This window comes from Chroicocephalus ridibundus, chromosome 4, assembly GCF_963924245.1.
Source record: "Chroicocephalus ridibundus chromosome 4, bChrRid1.1, whole genome shotgun sequence".
In the NCBI taxonomy this organism is placed as follows: domain Eukaryota; kingdom Metazoa; phylum Chordata; class Aves; order Charadriiformes; family Laridae; genus Chroicocephalus; species Chroicocephalus ridibundus.
The window spans coordinates 80,010,527-80,028,599 of NC_086287.1; the positions used below are offsets into that span (position 1 = coordinate 80,010,527).

The 18,073-nt window shown below is 42.4% G+C and overlaps 1 protein-coding gene across 6 annotated transcripts in view; it reads left to right on the forward strand.

Moving 5' to 3' along the window:
• The window catches only part of ZNF423 (zinc finger protein 423), a 234,594-nt gene that overhangs the window by 116,606 nt on the left and 99,915 nt on the right, over positions 1–18,073 (forward strand). The window lies entirely within an intron of this gene.

An 18,073-nucleotide genomic window follows, 5' to 3' on the forward strand; every position in this document is an offset into this window, starting at 1 on the left:
GTACAATGCACTTGGTGGGTCAAGAAAAGCCTTCCTTGCTTTTGTTCTGAATACCTGGTAGTGTATGTTAGCATGTCAGAATGCAGGGCCATGTGTGCAGCGTAGTAAAACTCAGTCTGGAATTAATACCTGCCTGGTGTTTGCTATGGACTCAGGCAGGAAATTCAGCTTTATCAATCTTTATAAGTATTTGTGCTTAACTCTTCAGGATAAGTACCATTCAGATTTATGGACTGCCCAATTTATTAATCTGAGCAAAAAGAAGACAAAAATATATGTGATCCGTTGAATATCCTATCTTTTGGCAGATCAGGAAGACGAAAAAAAGTACTAAACACTTGCCTGGAATAGAAGTCTTCAAATATGATCATTTTATGTAGAAATAAGCTGGCAGAGCAACAAAGGTTGCCTATATTTAACATTGATAGCATTTTACTGCTAGACACAGTGGCTAACTCAGATGTCAAAAAATAAGAGACTTTGCACAAAAGCTGGTATTTATTCATTTAGTGACACTCTTCCTAATGCTACCCAAACCAGCATGTGTTGGTCTAATGGCCCTTCTGTATCTCCCTTTTTATATCTCTGTAGCTGTTTGGAATTTGGAAATTCTCGATTACCGTCTGTAGTGTAACATTTTGAAACTATGCTTAAGCGTAAATGTATTTTGATGCCCCTGTTTGCTTTAAATGGCAGAAACACTGAATATAAAATAGAATATATTAGCAGTTTGCTGACTTAAAAGATGTCATTTATTGTGACGCAGAAAGAGTTAATCCTAGACTTTTAGCTCTGAGCTTAGTTTATTGAGCTTCTGGATACACGTGTTAATTTTCTCAGATGAGGGATAATGGATGTCACTTGAGAAAACAGTACTGATTTGGGTTCTTTCATAGTTTGTGGGTTTATGTCCCACATGGTATAGAAGCAGGCTCTGGGAGATTGCCTGAAATATGCCTGGCCTCTCAGCTGCACTAAAAATAATTCCTGCTTCCCATGTTTCTAGAAGTAATTCTGAGATGCTGCAAACCTTATAGGCTCCTGGTTTAGGAAAAAGATTTCACTTCAGCTTTCAAATAGTGATAAGGGAATGGTCTTTAGGGGTGAATGGTGTGTTTCTAAAACACTCCTTTGTACGAGTGTACATGTGTTTTGGAGTTTTTTTGTTTTGTTTCATCACTTTTGTTATGAAGTGTTCTTGGTTGGGTGACCTTCTTTCTTTGAGAGCAGCAGTTCATATTCGATTTTGGCAAAATGGGTTTGATAGTCCTTGCTTTACTAAGCACTAGCACCTAGATGATAGTAATTCACCCTCTAATACCCCCAGAAAACCTATTTATGCAGAACTTGACATGATTTGCAGTCTCCGTAAAAGAGGAACATAGGACTTAAGCAGTGCCTAGAATTAATTTTTTGACCTCCATTTCAGTTATTGGTTGAAGGCTCTTCAGACAACTGAGCTGTTCTTGCTATAACCTGGCAGTTAGCACCTTATAACAGAGTCGCACTATCAATTCTGTGGCATTCATGCCTCTCCCTCGTAATGTGAAGGGGAAAAATTGCAAGGGAAATCGCTGCCCAGCATCGGTGAGTTTAAGGCTGCCAGTAAAATTGATCTTAGTAGCGATAATAGTCCAATTTAAGCCAACACAATCACAACCTTTTTATTAATACTGGCTTACCGTTGTCCATTTTAACTGTAGCACATTGCCAGTGAATGCCAAGAAGCATCCCGAAGTCAGAGTACTTGTTTGAGATTTGTGATCAGCAGCACATACAGGTTCAGAGGCATTATTTTATTTATTTGTTTCCAGGGACAGAAAAAAGTGCTGGCAACTAACAGTTTTGAGAGAGCTTTTTTTCCAATACCTATTTTAGGGAAATGTGTGAATGGAAAATTTTGTTTCCATGAATTCAGATAACATCTGCATTAATATGGTATATCGTAAGGATCATTAATGTTCAGAGTATATTATCAGGTGTTCTCTAATGCACTTTTGATGAGCTTTAATGATGCTTGCTGTAGTGTTTTTTCGTCTTTTCTCTCCCTCCCCTTTTTTTTGCTGCTTGATTGTAATAATGACTTAACCCAGGTGGTAGACTCTATCCAGAAAGTGCCCAAGGGAAATATTATTCCCTAGTACCAGCAAACATCACAGATAGTCACTGAGTTCACTATGGTAGTTTCCCCAGGAGAGAAGATCTTGGCTCTCCCCTTGGGTGTCTGGACCTGCCCCCCATTTGCAGTCTAATAATTTGGCTTTGGGAGGAGATGGAGAAACGGCAGAAAGAAACGAGATGAAAAACATAAGTGGAGGGGAAGGAGAGAAGCCAATAATGCATGGTAACTTGTAAAATTACTGATTTCTGTTAGAAAATAACTTGTTATAGAATCAAATCCTGGAAAGTGCTTGGATCATTTGTAGATGATTAATAAGGAGCACAGCGCAGTTTAAAACGGCAAGGCTGAGTACATGCAAGCACGGAGATTTTTCTCTTTAGATATCTTGGGTTAGAAGTTGGTTGTGATTCATGCTAGCAAATACTTGCAGTTTTTGGAAAAAAATGATATTTGTTCTTGGTAATTATCTTTTATAGCTCTCTCAGTCTGTAGTGTCAGTCGGGAAACTTATTTTAAAAGCCATAGTTTGGTGGTCCTTTTTATGCCATCCAGTTGCTCAGAAAAGCAAGCTTTAAAGTAGGTGTCACAGATCTATTGTAGCTTCACTGAGTAGTGATGCCGTATGAAAGAGCAAAAGTGAAAATACAGGCAAAGGTGAAAGAAAAACATTACAAATACTTCAGCTGAGCAAGTTCTTTGTAGCAGTGAGTTTGCAGAGTGTCAGATATCACTCACTGTGTGCCATTAAGATTTACTGGCAGTAGCCAGCGCCTGCACCACAAGCAAGAGTAAATCATGTCGGTTGTTTAAAAGATGGTCTTGTAAGTTCACCCAGGTTTACAAGCACATGGGAAGAAGGGGGTTCTTTGTTTTCTTATTTTTTCCAAATCTCTGCTTTATTGTTCGTAGAAGAATTCAAAAGTAAAGTACCCGGGAAGAAAATTATGCTGTTAGGTTGCTTTTGGCTACACTATATTGAAAGCTATACTTTGCAAATGTAATCTGTAATGTGTGTAAAGGAAAAGGAGTCCTGTTGTTGCACACAATATTTTCCATTTTCTGTACAAAAGCTTGTTAAAATCATTTTGTGCCCTCCCCTTTTTAATGTCTTTTCCCAGGCAGCAGCTGAACGCGTGCCCCCATTGCCCCAAAGCTGGTGTGTGGCATGGGGAGATGTTTCGCAGCAAAGGGGAGGCTTGAGCACTGCTTCCCCACGAGTGGCCCTTTTGCCCAAGACAAATTTTCTTTGAGGTTGTTTCTACTTTCTGAAAGCACTTTGCACCATCTCTTAATCTGTCCACATCTGCCCCTTTTAGGCTGCAGCAGGCCCTTAATATTCTCCACGGATGGGGCAAGACTGGAAGGACCCAGTGCAAGTCTCCTAAAATGGAAATGAAAAACCTAAGTGATATCTGGCCCGAAACTGTTTTAGATTTCTCTTGGAAAAAAGAGGCTTTTTAGTGGTCTTTTACTTTTGGGAGCATGGTTTCTCTCCCCAGTGAGATGCATTTTGTGTCAGCTGTTTCTATATTAAAAAAGTCTCCTGAAATAACTGCTCTTGGCTTGTCAGCATCTGGCAGTCCTCTCCTCCTGAAGCAGGCAAGACCACGGTCCCGCATGAGCATCCAGGACCTCACCCCGTCTCGCCCCCACGGAAAGGGGGGTGCCCAGCCCGGCCGGGGTCACAGGTGGGGCAGCCCAAATGGATTGCACCGCGGTTGCTTCTGATCTGCCTGGCCCATGCACGCACACCCCGATTAAATTTCTCCTCTTGTCAGTCCATTAAACCTCCCAAAGTGATTTGTTCTCTCTGGAGAATCGAGGGAGAGGGGGTGGAAAGGTAAAAAGAGAAAGAAGGAGGAAAATAAAGAAGGGCTGGCGGGGGGAGAGGGTGAACCTAAAATGAGTAAAACAGAGCTGCTGAATCCAATAGCCAAGTACTACATTATAGACTCCCAGTTTGGATATAAACAAAATGTTTCCTTAGAGCAGAACCTCATCCAAAAGTTAGAAAAATTGTTTTCCAGAGCTGAAACAACCACGGTCTGTCCTGCCTCAGGAGCAGGAGAAGACGGCTTACTCTCGCACCCCTCTCCTTACCCCCCAGCGCTCTCCGCACACCCATGCACACATCAGCCCCTGGTTTGCACTGTGAGCAGTCGGTGGGACACTTTTGAGAGGCTGCTTATGGTTTCATAGTTGGATCCCTGGGTGATTTCTGTTGCCCGGGGCAGGCATCTGGCTGTCCTGGCTCTTGTGGAAATTGTGCCTCTCACTGCTGCCAAGTCCTGCCCTTCCTTGGGGCAGGCCCATGGGTGCTGCCATGGGCGCTGCGGCTAGAAGAGCCCAGCCACTCACATAAGGACAGGCACCATTTTCTGCCACTCACCTTGTCTCAGCTGCCCGCATCCGTCTATCCAACTCTTGGCCTGATTTGTATCGTCTTCTCACAGCACTGTGTTGACTTTCCATGCATCTCAATGGCCCTCATTTAATGTGACCTAGTGTGACCAGCCAGCTTTGTTGATATGTTGTTCGACGTTGCTAAATTGTGTGGGCTTTGCAGGCCAGTGGTGCGTCTTGTGTAGCACTGTGTGACAGCGACCACCCCACAGCGGCTTCCCCTAACGTCCCTTCAAAGGGTCCAGGGACAGAGCAGGGCAAGGCTGGGTCTCTTGGCGGATTTCAGGTCAACCAGGTTCTTGGTTTTGAGGAGTCTGCACCTCTTAAAATACCATTCCACTAAATGAAAAGTGTTTTCTAGCAAAAGAAACCCATGCCAAAAGAGCACAACTGTTGTCACCAAAGTTAATAAAAGTAAGGAAATTAATACTTATAGTTGACCTCCAATACCTAGGCACAGTGGGGTGTAGCAAGGAAGTAGTTAGAAAGGCACCATGGTGAGCCTGAGCAGTGAATTACCTTATTTTTATTAACTTTCTGACAACCTCAGTGAATTTCCTTTCTTTTTATGAAGTGATTAAAAAAGCTAATCAGATCATGTAATTAAAATACATAATTACACAATCTCGGAGTTTTTCATAATTACTGTACATGGTAAATATTGTTACCTGATAACACTTTGCACAAAAATTTTTGACAGGAATTTGTGTAGGCTGGTTAGGAGGTGTCTGCTTTCCGGTGTTTGCAATGGAAGCTTCTCTAATGACATTAGATAGATAGTAAAATGTTTTAAAATGGAAAATATAGCGAAACTCTAAAATAATGACTCAGTTGTCTTTTTTTAATGTTTCTGTAGGTATCGGGCAGCTGGTATGTGTTGACACGGTGTTTTTCTGTGCATTTATAATGTCTCTTTCCTTTGTGCTCACACCTCTGCTTTGTATTTTGTTAGGTACCACCCACTGGAAAACGGGTGGTAGTTTTGATACAAAGCGATACAGTAAGAAAAAAATCAGATCAGATCCAGTATCTTAATTCCAGCCAAAGAACTGTATTAAGATGGAGTCACTCTTAAGCCCGTGTAGAGTGGCTTCAGGGTAGACATGGTGTTGCAACCTTCCTGACATCAGGTAGCCAGGAGGGGCTGTGGTTATTTTCATAGGAAATCCAAAGATACCAGGTGTGATAATCCTAAATAGTGGGAACACTGATTAAAAAAAAAAAGTCTGGTGTGTCTTTAACAATCAGCTCCCAGGAATCCAGGACCCCAGCCTCTAAAGTGAATCATTTGAAATTGTACATTTACTGCTGTATGTCAGTCTAATATTTACTACTCAGAAGATTAGTTATACACAGATGCTCCATGGCTGAGGTGGAGTTTCCGTTTTTCAACAGAAGACGTTGAACTCCTATCTTAGATAGAGACAGATAATTCAGTCTTGATGGGGAGCCGAGGTTGGTACTTCCGTAACTCTTGGTACTCGTACTTTCATGTGCTAAACTGAGTGTGAGATGGAGGAAGTGGAATTTAGTTTCACAAGTAATCCTGGCTAAAGGTGTGAGGAAGCAGTTACTGAATTTTTATTCAACCCATTCATTTTTCCATTTTTGTTTGTTTTTTCAAGGGTGAGATGGGCTAAAGATCCTATTTCAGACAGCAGTCCAGTTATCTGTGGCCAGAAAATTATTTTATCATGAAAATTTTTGCCTTATTTTCTAGAACTAAAATAAATAATAGAAAAGCCTTGTCAAAACAAAACAAAACAATGTGAATTGTATCTGGGGTAGCTTGTTCTGTCACTCTCCTACGGGAGACACCAGAGTTGCCCAGTCTGTGGTTCTGTCTGGGCAGGGAATTTCAGCTGTGGGTCTGGGAAAGGGGCATGACAAAACCGAATGGATTCCAGGTAGGTGGCAAGGGTTTTTCGGTATTTACAGGTATTTGGGATGGTAGTGTTTTTGTAAGTGAAGCTGGCCTGAGCTTTAAAACTCTTTGTGTCATTTATGAAAGCAATTTTTCATTTCTCCCCAAAATTTAAATTGCCCATTCAGTTATGACTGGCTTATTGACAACATTTCTTCATTTAGACAGCCAGTGTGTGAGCTTAAGTAGCCAGAAGTCCCTGTTTTACATCTTTATGATGCTAGAGATGGGATACAGTCTCTTCCAGGTACCTGCCCATTCCATTTCAGCAGTAGGTTTTTGGTAACTCCTCTCTGCCACACTGCACATGGAGTTTCTGGGCATCCAGCCCACACCAGAGATCTAGGTGCAGGTACAAAACCTTTTGACACCTGGAGAAAAAAAACAAAAAAAATTGGGTTGGGCAGGGGAGCGCGTGTTCCTGGCCATTAATTGCCTGGAGATGGTTTCTTAAACACATCTGGTTCTGGAGGTGCATGTATGTCTATCAAACCTCTGATGCCTGATTTCCCTGAGGGTTTGTTTGTTTGTTTGTTTGTTTGTTTGTTTGTTTTTCTTCATTTGTGCTTTGCTGTTACTGTTTTCGGTTTTTGACCATTTCTTCCTCTGCAGGAAATGTGCCCCCATCCCAAACACCCACCTCCAGCTTCCACCTACTTTTTAATTTATCGGACCCCTATATAGAAACTGAATGCTTTCTGTACCTGTAGTATCAAGATGTATTTTTCTAGGGTAAATTCAATCCCTCTCTCCCTACTGCCTCCTTATTCCTTTTACCGAGTTGTTTAGTCTGTTAACATTCCCAGATACTTTTTTGTAAGTATAGCCAGTGCTCATTATGTGGGTAGAGTTAGAGAGAAAGCTGTTGACTATAGCTTTTCCCTTTATTTCATTTAGTTCTCTGATATCAGTGCCAATGTCTGTGTGAGACCACTCTCAAATGGCAGGAGTGCTGTTTGGGAGAAATGGTGGGGTAAGAGATATTTGTTTTCAAGTGCCAAGACATTTGCTGTCCCTCCTCCTCTTCAGGGATGAATTGAGATGATTCAATGTATGCTCCAACCCTAATTTTAAACCCATTTAAGCAAATAATTGTGCCCTGCACCTTTCCGCATTATAAATTCACTCTCTAATGTATCTGTCTAAGGCACAGAGACAGTTACTAACTAGAATAAATCGTACAATTCACATTTGTGGGAGGAAAAAAAAGCAACCACATACATGCAATCAGATGGAAACCTACATTGTTGGTTAAACTAGAGCTATCTGAATACAGACCTAAAACTGTACCAAACAGTTCAGGAGGAAGATACGTTTGCAGTTGGGGAGCTTTACGGAAAGTGCCGTCCTGTTCCGGTACGCGGGCAGAGCGTGGTACCTGCAGCCGAGGCTGGAAGCGCAGCCGTAGCTGGAGGGGAAGTTTCTGCTGGGCTCTGTGCGTCTCTTGGCAGGAGCACGGGGGGGCCGTAGGGGCTGTCGTCTCCTGGCTGGATTCGCTCTGGCTCCCCAGCTGCGCTCCCCCTCCCTGCCTGCCTGTGCTGATGAGCATCCTCCCTACGGGAGGCTTTCTCTGGAGCGTGGTCGGTGCTGGCTGACATCCTGAGAAGCCCCTAAAGAATTTAGAGACTCGAAAAGTCTCTCTGCAGACTTACGGTGTAGGAGACAGGGCACAGCATGGGCTGATCTCACCTGACCCCCTGGTGCCCGCAGGAGAGGGCTATCCGGTGTGCCGTGACCCCATGGTGCTGCAGCGTGGGCACCCCCGCAGCCTGCACGGGCACTCAGCAAGGTCGGTTGTGGGATCCCTTCCCTGGGCTGTGCCAACACCAACGTGAGTCCTGGGAAGACAGACCTTAGCTGTCGCTGCAGCTCTTCTATTGAAAACCTGGGAGCACAGTCACACGATTTGTCACTGGGCCCTTCAGTCAAAAGGGCAAAGATGTGTTGGAAGAAGAGAGCAGCTTTCGGCGGCCGGTTATGTTGTGTGGTCCAGTGCAAGTCCTCAGATCACAGATTCCGGGTCACTGCCGGTTAGACTTGAAAGGTCTCTCACGTGGCACGTTTGTTGTAGGGGAACACGAACACTGATGTACCAAGAAAGATTCTTACTGGGTGGCAAACGCTTTTGTTGGCTTGCTTGTTTTAAAAGCCATTTCTTATTTAAAATGATGGATACTGGTAGTGAAAAAGAAGTAGCATTACCATACAGCGTGGAATACACATCTCTCCTAGGCAAGCCATGCTGTTTGGCTTTCATCTTGCATAGCACAAAATCTATAGTTATTTTCTTTTTAAACCTTTGAGTTATTTCTGTCAGGTGTTGATAAGTGGAGAACTTCCTTCCCACCTCTGTTTAATGCAGTTCCCCTCAAGCCACTCACAAACACAGTGCAGATTCATGACCGATGTTTATCTAAATGATACTCAGGAATGTGCTTCGTATTCAGCAGTGCACTTTTACATTTGCGGCTATTCTTTTTTCATTTTAAATGAAATATTTTTAAAAAATTGTTCACTATAGCAAACCCAGAGTCTTAACTATTGTACTGTGCCATAACACGTACCGTCCCTGAGGCATGGGAGATTTCCTTAGCTGGAGCAAACCCTGTCTCCAGGCTTGGGTCGGGTGGAGCTGGCAGCTTCATTAGCTCCAGGGGTACCCACTGGGTTTACTGGGGCACATGAGCCCCTCCAATGCCAGGCGGATGAAGGCCCTGAGGAGCTACACTCACCAGAGTAGTGGACGCTGGGATGTTCACAAGTGCAGCTTCATTTCCACTGTTGGTGTTCGCGTGAAGTCTTGACTGTGAATTCATGAAAGGGACAGAATACATGCACCTTTCTGAAAATATCTCTATGTAGAACTGACTGTATTTCATATTTATGTTATTTAAGTTTTCAGAAGTGTTAAGCAACTGCTGTTTCTATTGATTTCAATAGGATTGATGTGAACACACAACACGTTTTGGAAGTCAGACCAATAACGCATATGCGTAGCTATAAAACAGGTTACTTGATACTGTCTGTCACATGTAATTTATTGATTTTTCTTCCCTGGTTCTTTGAAGGCAGTATAAAATCTGGATGTTGTTGTTTTTTACTGTTTGTTTATTGCTGAGTAATTTCAGCCAACATGTGTTTTTCAGCATTAGGTCTATTCATCATGAACGTCAACCCATTAAGTTTGTAAGTGCGTCACAGTTTTCCCACCTAGATCAAAATGAGACTCTGGAACAGCCTGCTCTTTTTGACTTAACAAGCTGGTTTTATTTTCCCCTGCAACTTGCTCTAATAATATGACCAGCTTTAAATTCCTCAGGCCAGAAAGCTTGGCAGTAAAGTCCTGTGCAGGGCTGAGGTTTGAAACATGAGGTTTTTCTCAGGTTTGGAACATGGCAATTGACATCCCTTCTGCTGAGCACTGATGGAAAGTACTCATTTGGGAGCAGAAGTCTGTTCTTGGGAAAGTTCTTTTCATACGTTAAAGACAGGGACTGCAAACCAATTTTCCTTGAGGTCAGGTTGCTGACATAGCATCAGTTGAAGATCTCATCATAGAAAGCCATCCTAGCAATCCAGTCACTTTTAGTGACCCCAGCCAGAAGACACAGAACAGTTGTGGTGTCTGGTCCCAGTTTTCTCCATTCTTAGTGTTTCTTTTGTCTGAGGGTTGACACACGGCCAAAAAGTTGAAAGAGAGCTCTGCAGAAATGGAAACACCACTCTTAATATTGCCTACCAGCACAGAGGTAGATGTGTTTGTCTTAGCGGTTACAGCAGCTTATCAGGGGGGTCTTGGCAAAACTCTCTTTGTCCTAGTTTGCCACTGCCCCAGTTTTAAAGGCACTTGCTCCTCCAGATTGCTGCCCACGCCATCAAAATGAGCTCTGACTTGATTCTGCACAAGCTGAATATCCTGTGGGAAAGTGCTGCCTGTCCTTGTCAGTGCTGGCTTCCAGGGCTCCCTGCTCATCGTGCAGGATATGACCCTTAAATGAATTTTATGAATGAGCTAAATGGATTGTAATTGACGACTCAATCTTCACTTGAAAGTACGATTCAGAAACATGAAAATGAGCACAGTAAGCATTAAATTAAATCACACTGATCTGGTCAGTTCATGGAGAAAAGTCTGTCTCTCTGTAATTTCGGATTCTGTATTCATTGAGTTTCTCCAAACGGCAGCTAGTCTGTATTTCTGATGCCCGCTTATGGGTGTGAACTGAGGGAAAGAACGCGAGCAGAGTCTGCCTCACCACATGTGCCTGAGGGTACTCAGCAAAACAGCCTGAGAACAGGTGCCTGCTGGATTTGAGATCTGCCTGATCAGATGGGAGGGAGGAAATCATAAATCTAAGAAATTCATCTCATGCATTTCATCCCACCAGAAAGGCTCTTCCGCTGGCCACATCTCCACGAGTGGTTCAGAGTCTTGATGCTTGGGTTTGTGCTGTATGGGAAGTGCCCTCCCTGCTAACAGTAACAAAACACGAGGAAGGGAAAACATCTTTATGTATAGATGAGAAAAGGACTTCCCTTGTGTGTATCGCAGAGACCTTTATGGAGGCTGATGCTCTTCCACTGCTCAGGGCTGGACCTTTGGCTGTGCAAAGCGGGCAGTGCAGGGGGCAGGGGTGGCCCCGGTCCTGCTGCGACGAGGGCAGGCTCTGCAAATCTGCCATGGGGTCTGCTCAAAACGTTGCAAACGCCCCGCTTCTATCCTTAGGTTTAGATAAAAAATGAAGCAGGCAAAGCTCTTAACCGCTGTGTGTTGTCTCTTTGTTTTGTATAATCAAGTGTTGAAATAATGATAAATGTTGACATCAAGTAGCAAGAAGTGCAGAATATAATTGTGTGAGTATAAGGCCAATAGGGTCATATGAAATTTGTGCTCTGGCTAGCATAATATGACAAAATATTAGTAACAATTAGCATAAGTACTACCATTTATTATAACTAATTTTATAACTAATTATTATAAGTAATAATTATTCTACTAGGATTATTTTCCTAAGGGCTTTGTCATTCCTTATGTTCGAAAGTTGTACATGTCATAGCTGAAACTGTAATTTTATAGTACTCTCTCAGTGTGACTATTGCATCTGTGAAGTGTGCGTGCGACCCTGTATACAGATTTATTCTTTTACATCTGTCTTACAATGTGCCTTCTTGCTAAATGCTCTGTAGGTATCAAAGCAGGCCAGAATGGCACAAGACCCTCTCGGTAGCAGGGTAAGCATGAGCAGCAAGCTGTTAAGATCTTTCTGTTAATTCATTGATGATTTTGCCGGTATCATCTTCTAATCTCGCTTAAAAAAGACTGAATGTACAGTCAAACATTTCTGCACAGCAAATTGCTAGCAAAATATATGTATAATCCTAACATTTTGGTAGAAATAGGGTGAGTTATTATTGATTCACAGAGCACGACAAAACATCACTGCATGAATTAGCAAACAGCTGTTTCTAATTTGAGTTTAGAACTGTACACAGAGGAACTTGTTTTAGTGTTCACTCCTTTCATTTATAATGAATTTTAATCACCGCTACAGGTGAGAAAAATGTAGAAACAAGCTTGTATCTTGTGGAAGAAACAAAGGAGAGACAGATGCTAACAGATTTACAGTCTGTGATAAAAGGAATGTTTTGGTACACTTTACATGTAATTAGAGTGCAGCTGTTTTCAGTCCCAAGTCCATGATGCACAGCAGAATATAGTATCTGCTGCTTTTCCAAAGGGAGTAAAGAAAAACAGTGATTCAACTCTGAAAGCATTTAGTTTATTCCTAGATCTAACATAAAACTTTCTCCTCCACCCCTTATTATGCCATTTATTGAAGTGTGAAATAACTTATTTAATGATATGTTAATTTTTTGTTACCACCAAAATACAGACTGTTTGACATAAGAAAAAAATAATGTTAAAAATAACTTCCTGATTTTATCATCTGTATGGAATTATTTATCATCCTATCGATGGTCATTACTGAGTCTTGGTATCTCTGCTAATGGGAGACGAGGGCTCAGGCTTGCGTTACTCTGGCTTAACAAGTTTCTGTGTATCAGCTGAGCTTCAATAGACATTTTTGTGTGTACTTTTAATTTGCAGCAGAAAAAAGACTAATTAGATGTATCTTTGATCACTATAGAAAGGTTTAAACAAAGTCAGTGAGGTTTAAACCATCTATGTGTAACAGTTTATCTGCAGCAGACATCCCAGCAAGTTTAATGTTTGAAATTCTGCTCTACATCTTGTGCTGATTTTGTATTCTAAATACCAAGTTACTCTCTGCATGAGAAGAAAAATTAGATTATATATACTTTCCATTGAGCCAGAAGTCTGTCTGTCTTTTTTAAAAACTTCACTTAAAAATGAATTGCAGTGCAAAGCTGAGAAGGTGGAAAAAGAGTCACTAACTGTTGGTAATTTAGTCCAACATAAATGCTTACCACATAAGCATATAATTAGGTATAACTGCATTTTTCTCAGGTCACAGATAATCATGAAAGCATGGCCTGTGGTGCCACTTATATTAGCACCTCTTAGTTTTTTATCCAATTTTAGGTTTGTTTTGAACACTTTATATATGCTTTTATACATGTATATTGAAAAAATGGCATAGTCCCTTAAAATAAAAACCAATGAAGGCTGTTTTGTGAAGAAGCTGATGTTGCTGAAGGCTAAAGCTGGGTATAAAGCTCTTCAGAGCAGCCTGAACTGCCCAGAGCTCCTCCTTAGTGCCTTGCCTGAGGGTGGGTTGACCGATTCTGGGGGACAGTTGCATGGTATCTCTGTAGGGATAATTATAAATAAGTTGTAGAAATCTTTTTTCTATTGTTTCGTGAAGCGTGTTTGAGTGCGCGTTAATGCTGGGTGTCAGTCGCAGCCCAGCAGTTACGATACCATTAAAAGATCGGTGCAGTGTCACTGTAAAAAGGCTTCCATTGCCACAAGAGCTGGTGGTTCGCAGTCCACTAAGGCCTTCTGTGGCACAACAAACAGAAGCTTCCCTGAAGCTAATATATGCATAGAAAATTGAGTTTGGAATATTAATGATATTTTTTATTATTTAATTTGTTAAAACTGCGCGGGAAATATGTGGAAAAATGGAGCTAAACACTACAACAAAAAATTTAAGTAAAAAGCTGTCACAGTGAACTGAAAATATTGAAACTTAAAACATTTGCTGTGTAAACTTGCTTTGCATTATTTCACACCAGTGCCGCAGTGTAAATGAGCAGCGTATGCTCTGTGAGGTTCTTACTATAATCCATTGTAATGATCTATCCTTGGCTGTAATACATAGTGCAGCAATGCAAAATTTGCTGTAACCAGTACTGAAGATTTCTCAGCCCTCGGTCTCTGTGTTGTATTCTCATAGTTAAGCATCTGTGATAATAATAATTATTTAAATTGAGAGCATTTCTATCAGGCCTTCCATCTGAGGATGTCTCGGGGTTTCACAGCTATACAGAAGCAAGCCCTACAATTTGCCCTTGAAGAGCAGATGGCTTTTTTCTATTATGGAGATGAGGAACTGAAACACAGTTCAGAAGCGTGTCTTACGATGATGCCAAGCTCGTTTTCAAAAGTAACTTAGTTTTTTGGGTGCTAGAATTCCATCAACTCTCAATAGCCTAAACTGATTTGAGTGCTTTGACCATTTTTAAATTGTGTGCCACAGAAAGACTCGGAGAGAACCGGGAATCTGAACTTAAATCAAACAGCAATCCTTTCCTCAACAACTGATTTTTTGTTTTTGTTAATTTAACTATTTCTTTTGTGCACTAGCTAGAGGAATAAACTTCATAGAATAAGACCACCTTCCAAATCTAACCTCCTTGGTTTATTGTCCTGTATGGAGATGTCTTCTGGGGTCTGGAGGGGAGTCTCGAAGTTGCCTCTTTGGCCAAACCCTGGATATTTTGTTGATGCCAGGGCAGGTTGTGCGGCTGCTCCTGAGCCCCGTGGTGCTCAGTCTGTGCTGTGTTTGTCCGAAAACCAGGTGGAACACACTGTCCTCCCGTACTGTGGTGGCCACATTGCAAGGTGCCCGTGGTGTGGGGGGGACGTATGGAGGCCCTGTGGAAGAGCCACCTGAACCCTCCATGTGTAGAGGAGAGAGAGTAGGGATGTTTTTCACTGGAGGGGAACCCAATGGTGCTCTACATTGGTAAACAAGAGGGTTTAGGCAAGGACGAAGTTCAGGGACAGGAAATGGTCCCTCTGTGCATACCTTTTGTTCTTAAGAGAAAAAAGCAGCCGGCTGGGGAGAGCCCGGGTTCATGCAGCCCCTGCCCACAAACGCTGACCCTGGAGCTGGGGCCGTGCGGGCGACCGGGCAGCTGAGGAAGCCTGTCCCTCTGCAACCACTTCAAATGTGGCTCGGCTCTAAGTCTGGCGGGAGCGTAATGTTTGCCGTTAGCTTTGAGCAGGGAGGTGGGGGAGTGTTTGCAGGGACTATGAAATTTTGTCTGGTTGATTTTATTTCTATTAGCAAAATAACTTTGAAATAATAAATATATCAATGTCATCAGTGTATGCTGAGATGACAGTGCTGCTTACTCCTGGCAATCTGTGATGTGCTGTTTGTCTCCTTTCTAAGAGAGATCACATTTTTTAAGGCTTCATTTTATTGTTTTAGCTTCATGAGTATATTTCTGAACTTGGCTCATGTTATCTGGAAGATAAACAGAGAATGAAGTATGATTTATTCTGCAGTTTGGCCAAATTGCTCTTATTAGAAGGAAAAATACATTTATTGAATGCATTGAGGCTGGAATTAGCTCCTCAGTGATGATGATAAATGCTTGCAGTCCCATAAACGTGCTGAACATTAAGTTGCTAAATTACTGTACCACTTTGAGATTGATTATCAAGTTCGGCCCTTTATGCTCCATGACCCGCACATATATCCTGAGGACTACTGACATTCTGAAGCTTCCTTAATGCTCTTTTTTTCCTAATTAAACTTTTTATTGAATTTTCTTACCCTTTTAATACTTGTTTTGATTCTCTTATGCGCAAATGACAAAAGCCTTGCACCAGCCATGTGATTCTCTATTTTAGAACAGTCCCACTTTGCAGGATTAGCCATTTTTAATGACTTTAATCTCCTTTTTGAAAGTGATTTTTCTCATTCTGCTACATTCCTTTGATTGCATTAATGTAGAATTATTATTCTAACCGTCATTGCCAGACATGTCACACCACATCTAGAATATATCTTCCCACTAAAATATTACTCTGGTAAAATACCTTAGAATTTCCTTCTCAGTTCATTATAGGTCTTTTCTTCAATTTAATATGGCAAGTTAAAATTAACAAGGCTATTTTTCATTCCATAAAGAGATTAATGATAATGAGTTTTCCCTAATTTCTTCAGTTTAGGCCTTCAGTAATTTAGTATCTTGTTTGTATAGCAAGTCAAGGTGGGTAGTTTCTGGGGCTTAAAGTTTCCTAATTCTTTTTAAATTGTAAAAGTATGAGAAAATGGTGCAATAAAAAGAATCTAGAAGTTAAACAAGAAAATCGGTGAAAGGTCTAAATCAAGCTAACAAAAGGAGACAATCTTTGCTTTCAACTGTCTATGTAAATGCTTCCATTTTTATTACAAACCCAGCTTTTCAATCTGAGAAATGTTAATTTTTTTGAATACAAATTATATTAGCACAGCAAGGTCTTTGTGCATCACTCACAAAGTAATACCAGCTTTCTTTGATTTTGTTTTCTGAATAGCCCAATATGTTTGAAGAGCAGCAGCTGGAGGGAAACTGGCCCCGTTTGAATGTTAGAATGCATTTTGAGGTAGATCGGTTTGTTTCAGAGGAAAAAAAGAGACCTTCTAAAAGATTTGTTCGATTTGCATGGTGGGCCAATGTAATGGCTGGCATAAGCACATATGGATGTAACGAAGTTAAAGCAGTTGGCCCAGCCTGTGTTACCCCTGGATTTGGCCCATTGCATCTACAGTTTCAAAGCTGAACAATGGAGCTTTATTCATTGGAGTGCTGGGGTTCTCCCCGGCGCAGTCCTTCTGCTGCCCCTGGCCAGCACAAGGCGCGAGTAGTCTGGCTGCAAAAGGGAAAATATTAAAAATGCATATATTTTTATAACAGTTCCTGTAAAGTGGACATTTTAAATTATTTTAATTACAGCCAGTAAACCTGAGCAGTAAATAACACAATGACGATGTGCTTTTTCCCCCTCTTGTTGTTGTTTTTCTCTCCCCCCCCCCCCCCCAGCAGACAACAGTAGCAGTAGCAAACGCAACATGTGCTGCCCTAGTTCAGGCCCAGCATCCCCCTCTTCTCCCCTTTGTCTCCTTTCCCCTGGAGGAGCCCAGCTGGCGAGAGGAGGGAATTAGCCAGCCCTGAGCTACCGGCACCTCCCCGGGGCCCCTAATCCAGGCGCTGGCAGCCGGCTGCCTCCTTTCCTCCGACGGCCCGTGGCCACAGGTCCGTGGGGACGGAGCCCTGGATGCGGCTGGCGGCAGAGCTGGGGGGACGGGGCGGGCGGGGGGACGGGGGCTCCCCGGGGGCAGAGCGAAGCTGTGCCGGCAGCAGGGCGGGCGGCGGAGGTGGCTTAAATTGGGAACATGAGGCTTTGTTGCAGCCACGGAGAGAGACCGGTTCATGGTCGGGGGAATGAAGCCTGAGAAAAGTTTATGTAAAAATCAGGGGCTCATCGCCTGTGTTTGAGGTTTGTGCTCGGCCAGGGTTGGAGCAGTTAGTTGAGCACAAAGACCTCGAGCATCTTAGAAGCGCGGTTGCTTGCCGAGAGCTGGGATGCCTTTCGGGAGCAGGAGGAAGCGCGTTCTCGGTGTCCAGTGTTGCTCCGGAGCAGGAGGTTTAGTTAGAGAGGAGCACGGGCAAGGGGAGCGGGCGCCTGACCCACGCATCCCAGAAAACAGGCAGCCCCGTCGTGCTGGAAAAGTTGTTTGGTGTGTGATTGTGTGGTTTAGTTTGTCCAAGGTAGCTCTCTCTTTTCCTGGGATGAAAAAGGTGGTCTTTGCCAAAGCAAACGGTGCCAGAGGAGCTAGCCTCTTGCGGTGGTGATATCCTCATTAGCCCAGCCTTTCTTTGAGAGCTACTCCGCTGTACATGTGCTCTTCCCTGCCTGGTGACTCTGTAGTTGGCAGGCACGAGGAGTGCGCGTGTGGCAGCCTACATGCACAGTTGGGGATTTTTTTATTGGTTTGTTTTAGTAAGAGCTGAAGTAGGAACATTAAATGTTTTATAAGGACAACGTATCTGGAGAACCGGTTCCTTTTTTGAATCTCCAAATGTATATGTGGTCAGCGCCTTTCCTCATTTACATGAATTTTATTTTTGCTTCATTCTGTGGTTCAGTTTTATATCGGACTAGTGGCATTTTTGCTTCACTCAACATCTCCGCATTTATTGGAATTAGGATATTTGAACTCGCTCTCTTCTGTTTCTTGTTAACAATTCTGTTTATGAAAGCTGCCAACATTTTATGTATTTTTCCTAAAATGACTGTTTTGCTGCTGGAGTTAGTGCTGTGTTTCTTTATGGTAATATCAAATTATAAAATATTTTCCAAAGCCTCATATTGAGCAAAGGAAATGGTTATTAAAACAGAGGCTGGGCCATTGTTGGTT